General features: G+C 42.1%; 1 pseudogene; it reads right to left on the bottom strand.

Moving 5' to 3' along the window:
• On the bottom strand, positions 1-3,771 carry LOC132162978 (probable LRR receptor-like serine/threonine-protein kinase At1g07650; annotated as a pseudogene).
• Between the last annotated feature and the right edge of the window lie 3,938 nt (positions 3,772-7,709).

Raw genomic sequence — 7,709 nt, 5'->3', positions numbered from 1 at the left:
TCAACAATTGCAGACAACAATTCTGAAGTACCTTCACAAAATAACTCCTATATTCTCCCCTGTTCCATGCACGTGAAACAGATCGCACATATCATGCGTTTTCTGGGTTCGGCTTTCACACTTTTCAGATCCATCAGAATTTCTATAGCTTATAACAATCTTCAGCTTCATGTTACAGCATATTGTTTTAAACAGAATTCAACAATGGGAAAAACAACAAAGGTATGTACTGTTTCCTATGGTAATCCCACAGCCCCAACCAAATTACACAAGTACAGTGGACTAAAACCACACAATTGTTTATTTAACCCTTTGAGCTAATAAAGCAATGCAGCTTTATTAATTTGAAAAATCATTTAGCATTGTTTGGGGCAATATTATGCTGAAATTACTGAGAAGCAAGATTATCTAGGTAAAGATCCTGGGCAGATGCAGAAGCAGATCCACTCCATGTGGCATCTGATGAATGCATAAGGCTCTGAGCTTCAGTTGAGATCATTAATTAGTACTGTTTCGATATGATCAAATTGGTCTCTCGAGGCATTAAACCTCAACTCATCACCATATCTACTTGGATCTATGACAAAATCATCAACAATGGTGCGGCCTTCAAGCATGCTTACTACTTCAGACATGGTGGGTCTAAGTGCTGGTGATGGACTTGTGCATAAGAGAGCTACTTTGATCATTCTAATAGCCTCTTCCTTGTTTAACTCAGACTCCAGCTTTGCATCCACCATTTCCATTAGATTACCCTTTTGTTGTAGAATAGTTGCCTTCAATAGGAATAGAAAAGAGAATGAAAAAGAAAAGTAGCAAGTTAGAAAAGGAGAATAAAGTAGCCATATGCACATATGGAAAGGAAATAAGCTGAACTCAAGTGTGAAGTGAACAAGTCAAACAATTTCACTTTTGTTTAGTTTATTTTGCTGCTTGAATCTAGAATAACATACTAGAGTGACGAAGTTGAGTGGAATGGGACCAAAAAGGCAACCAGGCCTCCAAATGTTATTTATAGTAGCACATATTAAAAGAAAATGATCAATCTTACCCAATCAAGAAGGCATGCACAATCCTCATTTGCTCGATGTTTCATGTTGCTCTTCCTAGCAACAATTTCCAATGCAACAACCCCAAAGCTATAGACATCTGCTTTATAGGTTAAATAACCCCATAATGCATATTCAGGCGCCATGTATCCTCTGTAAATTAAGATTATAATTAATTTAGATCACTACTATGAATGCTCAAAAAAAAAGAAAAAAGAAAAAAAAAAAAACAAAACAAAACTAGTATTAACCTTTGATCTTTCATATTCAACAAAGTATGTCCGCGTTGGGAATGTGATATTACATGCTTATTTCATAAGTTTCTATTGCTATCTTCTTTTTGAAAAGACATTCTTAGAGATGTGAGAATGAGTTTAATAGACCATAACAGCGGTGTAAGAAGGAGTGGTCTTTCTCTTTAATAAGTTGTATGCACTGTGTGATTTTATATATATACACATGAGAGACATAGAAGAGAAAAGAGAGGAAGGGGTTTTGCTCTACAAGGGTTTATCTCTTGCAAAGCTTTGATTCAAGGCATTTGGGCTGCTTTCAAGGTGTGTTTAGGTGTTTAAATACATTCTGAGAGCGTGGGATTGTAAGAGTAGGGGTATTTGGGTTGTACACCATTCCTCTAAGTGTCTAGACCTCTCTTCTTGTAATTTCTTCCATTGATAGTGAATTTCTTCTTGCCAGCTTGCCCTTGGATGTAGGGCTTAGTGCTTAACCATATAAATTCTTGCCTCTTTGACGCAGTGGAAGATGATGGGGGATTTGGATTAAGCAACTTGATCCAAATATATCCGGAATCCACCCACAAAGTTTCAGTTTTGAATGAAAAGTGATATAGAATACCAAACGTCTACAACTCAATGCCTTTATGCTTATGTTGTAGATCTTCAAATATATATATGGCCCATATTTCCTTGGCTTGAGCTTGCTATAAGTTCCAATTGGAAATCTTCCTTGCATAGAAACACCATCACCATATCCCCCTCCTGAAATTATTTGTACCGACAATGTTTATCAGCAGCTTCTTTGTACCTTACATTAGTTGCTTCCAGTTTCAGCTTTTCAAATATACAGAGACTTTAAATGATGTAAAGTCTGGGGTTGCTTTTAGGAAAGCATCTCATAGATACATACAGATCAATATATGTTCCTATTTATCTGATAGTCAATAACTTGGGAGGCCAAAAGAAAAGGAAGAATAGAATCACAAAAAGACTCCATAATAAAAGAAAGAGGAAAAAAAGTAGCTCACATTGTTCCAGCAATTCTGGTGCTGATGTGGGTGTTTTCCTCTTCATGGAGCTTGGCCAAGCCAAAGTCAGAAATCTTTGGGTTAAGGTCCCTATCGAGTAGCACATTTGAAGTTTTAATGTCTCTATGAACAATTCTTAATGTTGATTCCTCATGCAAGAAAGTCAAACCTCTTGCTATGCCAACACATATTTTTTGCCTCGTAGGCCAGTCCAATTTTAAGCGGTACTCCTCTGGACCTGCATATTTTGTGGATAGTCCAATGAGAAGTTCATCAACTTAGTTCATGATATAGACCATTTGCGGTGCTAAGTTCTTATGCTTTCTCAAGTCAACATAAATACTAAAATAAAACATTAAGCTTACCAAACAAAGCACGCGCCAGGCTATTGTTTTCCATGTATTCATACACCAAAAATAGTTGATTTTTTTCAATACAACATCCATACAATCTAACAAGATTTGGGTGCTGTAAAGCAGATATTGTGCCCATTTCATTCACAAATTCACGATTTCCTTGATTTGATTCTGAAGAAAGTTGCTTAACGGCAATTATAGTACCATCTACCAGTATACCCTGCATTAGAAAGATATATTTTCAGGTATGTACATGAGGTTTTCCTCTAAGTTTTGCTTACCAATATGAAAGAAATCAAATAGGAGCATACATGCAAAACATTCACAAAAAAGAAAAAGAGAAAGGAATATGAAATCTAGGATACCTTGTAGACGGATCCAAAACCACCTTGCCCAATCTTATGTGCAACATCAAAGTTGTTAGTGGCAGCCCTGATATGTTTGAAGGTAAAGAAACCAGTTTGCAGATCCAAGTTTTTCAATTCTGTCCAAAGAACGAGATTGAGAAGTTTGACAGAATCTTACAAAATAGTTATTCTTAATTTTGTATCTAAGTGCCTCTAGTGTTTTTAGATGATCTTTGAGAGTACCATACCAAGAAATGAAATTAATTCTAAGATATATGCTCAATTTTATACAACTTTGTGGAAATGTGAAAACAAATCAACTTAAACCAAATTTCATTATCCTCTCCCATACTTGAAACAGAATGATTCTAACAAATACGCTCGAGTGGTGAGCTTGAACTATCTAATCATTGCTTGCATAAACATTGCCATCATTTAAAATTTACAAATAAGCAATGAACTAAAATATAAATGGTAAACGGGTGAGCTCATTTACTAAAGATAGTTGAAATTGCAACATTCTGATTATTGAACCTACATGTGGTCAACAAGAAACCACTCTCTCTAAGGAAACTACAGCAACGGCTAAAACCCAAATCAAGGCAACCACATATCAAGCAACGGCTACCATCAACAAGGAAACCCAAATCAATCAAAAATAAATGCAGCAACGGCTACTTCTAAAATGGAAATCATTTATTTGATTTGTATTTTCTTCCTATTATGTAAATGTAATCTCATGTATATAAACCCATCGTATCAATGAAAATAAGCAAGGCAAAATTATTTCAATCATCTCCTCCTATATGGTATCAGAGCACTAACGAGCAACCCACGTTGTCTCCTTTTTTTTTTCTGCTTCTTCTTCCTCTCTCTGAAGTGTTTTATCAAACACTTAAACTGCATACCCAATGGCCTCATCCACCTCCTCTGAAACCAGCCCACAACCCTCTGCCGAGAATGTCACCCACCCCATTTCACCTACCCACAATGAAAACAACCTAAACCCCTCTACCCAGAATGTCACCAATCCCATTCCCCCTACCCAAAATGAAAACAACCCAAACAACTCAAACCCATCACCCGCATCTCTATCAAATTTTGCCCAATCCATTTCTAAACTCACCCAAAACAATTACCTGGTTTGGCACCATCAACTTAAAACTTTTCTTCAAGGTCACGATCTCTATGTTTTTGTGGATGGAACCAACAAGCCTCCCCATCCTCACACCTCCAACGCCATTGATGGCTCTCTCCACATCTCCAACGATCCAGAGACACTTCGGTGGTTTCGTCAGGACCAGCTTATTTTAAGCATGCTTATGTCCACCATCTCTGAAGAATTGCTGCCCCAAGTCCTTGGGTGCCGCACTGCCCGAGAACTCTGGACTGCTCTAGCACGCACCTTCTCTTCAGCTTCACGAGCTCGTACCATGACGCTTCACTACGAAATTGCTACTGCAAAGAAGGGCAATTCCTCCATCACAGCATATTTTCAACGGCTCAAGCAAACCGCCGCCACCCTTGCTGCCGCCGGTCACAAACTCAGCGATTATGAATTCACCACGTCGCTCCTTGCCGGACTGGGTCCCGAATACGACCCCCTCGTCACGTCCTTGACTACCCGGATTGAACCTCTCACCATGGACGATCTGCTCGGCCATCTGCTAGCTCACGAAACCAGACTCGAACAACACCACCGGAACGACACTTTCCTTGTCGCCGCCAACCTTGCTTCACGGGGCCGGAATCCACATCGTGGAAGAGGACGGCATCTCAATTCCATGAGAACCCATTCCTCACATGGGCAGCACCGTTCTGCCCCAAACTCATTTGGGCAATACAGAACAAGGGGGCGTGGAAATATTCCGCCTCCCTCTCACAATTCCTCATCTTCACATGGGTCCCCCTCTCTTTTAGGCCCAGGCCCTCGGCCCACCTGCCAAGTATGTGGCAAATTGGGCCACACTGCTATGACTTGTTATCACAGATTTGACCAAGCATTTCAAACTACAGGGCCCAATCTCACTGCCTACACTGCTGCTCAGGCCCAAACCCGGGATCTCAACTGGTATCCGGACACCGGTGCCACTCACCATGTCACTTCCGACCTCAACAATTTGAATCTCCACTCGGAAGCGTATGATGGACCCGATGAAATCCAAGTGGGCAATGGTACCCACCTTGCCATCCAACATACGGGCAACTCTAAACTTTCTCCTAATTTTCTTTTACGTCATGTCTTACATGTTCCTAAAATCACCAAAAATTTACTTTCAGTCCAAAAATTCACTTCTGATAATAATGTTTATATGGAATTTCACCCTTCTTGTTTTTTTGTCAAGGATCGTACGTCCGGGAAAATTCTGCACCACGGCTCGAGTAGACACGGCCTCTACCATTGGTTTTCACCTACAGCTGCACCCCCTAGTATTTTATCTAGTGAACGTGCTAACTTCGTGGATTGGCACGCTCGCCTCGGCCACCCTGCTGATCGCATTGTTCGTCATGTCGTCACTAGATTTCAACTTCCAGTTACCAAAAATAAGCAGCCTCCTATTTGCCCGGCCTGTCAGCGAGGCAAAAGTCATCAGCTTCCTTTTAATATTTCTGAAAATAAATCAAGTGTCCCACTTGAACTTGTCTTTTCTGATGTTTGGGGACCTTCCCCTATTTTATCCAATAATGGTGCACGCTGTTATGTTATTTTTGTCGACCATTTTAGTAAATTCACGTGGTTTTATCCCATTGCATGCAAATCTGATGTTTTCTCTATTTTTCCTAAGTTTCAGGCCTATGTTGAACGCCAATTTGATCGTAAAATCAAATCCATCCAAACAGATGGAGGTGGTGAATATCAAAAATTACGTCACCACTTCGCATCCCATGGAATCCATCATCGACTCACGTGCCCACACACCCATCAACAAAATGGGTCTGTGGAACGCAAACACCGCCATATTGTCGAAATGGGCCTCACCCTTTTGGCCCATTGCTCCGCCCCTCTCAAATATTGGGCTGAGGCTTTTCAAACCGCTTGCTATCTCATAAACCGCTTACCCACACCCATCCTCAATAATGAATCACCCTTTCAAAAACTTTTCTCTCTCCGACCAAATTACAGTTTTTTACGCGTCTTCGGATGTGCTTGTTGGCCATATCTTCGCCCTTACAACAAACACAAGCTCGATTTCCGCTCCGACACATGCATCTTCATTGGGTATAGTCCCTGTCACTGTGGCTATAAATGCCTTCATCGATCAACGGGTCGGATCTACATCTCCCGACACGTCAACTTCTATGAATCACTTTACCCATTCACCTCCCTTCCTAAACTCCCCCAAGTTCCATCCCCCACTTCCCACACCACTATTTATCCCCCCTTTGCAAACCCTCCTGCCCCAACCCTATCATCTACTTCACCCTGCGATGCACCAAGAACAACTGCCATTCCATCCCTTGACCCGCCATCCCCTCCTACATCTCACACACCTGCCCTTACTAACACTAGTTCTTCTTCTGACTCTTTGCAGGTTCCTGTCACCTCTCCAGCCTCCGCATCTCCCATGCCTCAACCAGGACATGCAATGCAGACTCAGTCCAAGAACAACATTTTCAAGCTCAAGTCTCTTCTAGATGGTCTAATTCGCTACCCGCTTCCGAAAGCGCTCCTTGCCACTGCCAACTTCGACGAGATTGAACCCACCTGCTACTCCCAAGCGGCCAAGCACCCCACCTGGTGTGATGCTATGAACATTGAGTTTGATGCCCTCCTCCACAATGGCACCTGGACTCTCATTCCTCCCACCTCCACAATGAATATAGTTGCCTGCAAATGGGTTTTTCGTCTCAAACGAAAAGCCGACGGATCCATTGATCGTCACAAAGCTCGCCTAGTTGCTAAAGGATTCCACCAACAATCTGGCGTTGACTTTGGAGATACTTATAGCCTTGTGATCAGACCTACAACCATTCGACTTGTTCTGTCCCTCGCCATCTCCTCAGGTTGGCTCATTCGACAAATTGATGTACAAAACGCCTTCCTCCATGGTTGGCTTTCCGAAGATGTCTACATGGCCCAGCCCCCTGGCTTCATCCATCCTCAGTTTCCTCAGCATGTCTGCAAATTACAGAAGGCCCTCTATGGCCTCAAACAAGCCCCTCGTGCCTGGTTCTCCCGCCTCAGTGATCGCCTCTTGGAACTTGGCTTTGTCGGATCCCGATCTGACTCCTCCTTGTTCATCCTCCACACACCTCAATGCACTACCTACGTCCTCATTTATGTTGACGACATTCTCATCACTAACTCCCGACCTCATGGCACAACTGACCTCCTAAACTCTCTACATGCTGAATTCGCCATCAAAGACTTAGGGCCTCTCCATTTCTTTCTTGGTATGGAAGCTATAACCACTCCCGATGGTCTCCTTTTATCTCAACAACGCTACACCCTTGACCTCCTTAAAAAGAGCAATATGTCCGAAGCCAAGCCTATCAAGACTCCAATGTCCACCGCACATGCTCTCTCACTCTTCACTGGGGATCCCCTCCCCGACCCCTCCACCTACCGCAGTCTCGTCGGTACCTTACAGTACCTTTCCCTCACTCGACCTGACATCTCATTTGCTGTCAACAAAGTCTCCTAGTTTATGCACCGGCCTACCTCTCTTCATCTTCAAGCTTTTAAACGGAT

The sequence above is a fragment of the Corylus avellana genome, chromosome ca10 (genome assembly GCF_901000735.1).
Source record: "Corylus avellana chromosome ca10, CavTom2PMs-1.0".
Classification (NCBI taxonomy): domain Eukaryota; kingdom Viridiplantae; phylum Streptophyta; class Magnoliopsida; order Fagales; family Betulaceae; genus Corylus; species Corylus avellana.
This window is presented reverse-complemented; position numbering and strand designations above follow the sequence as displayed.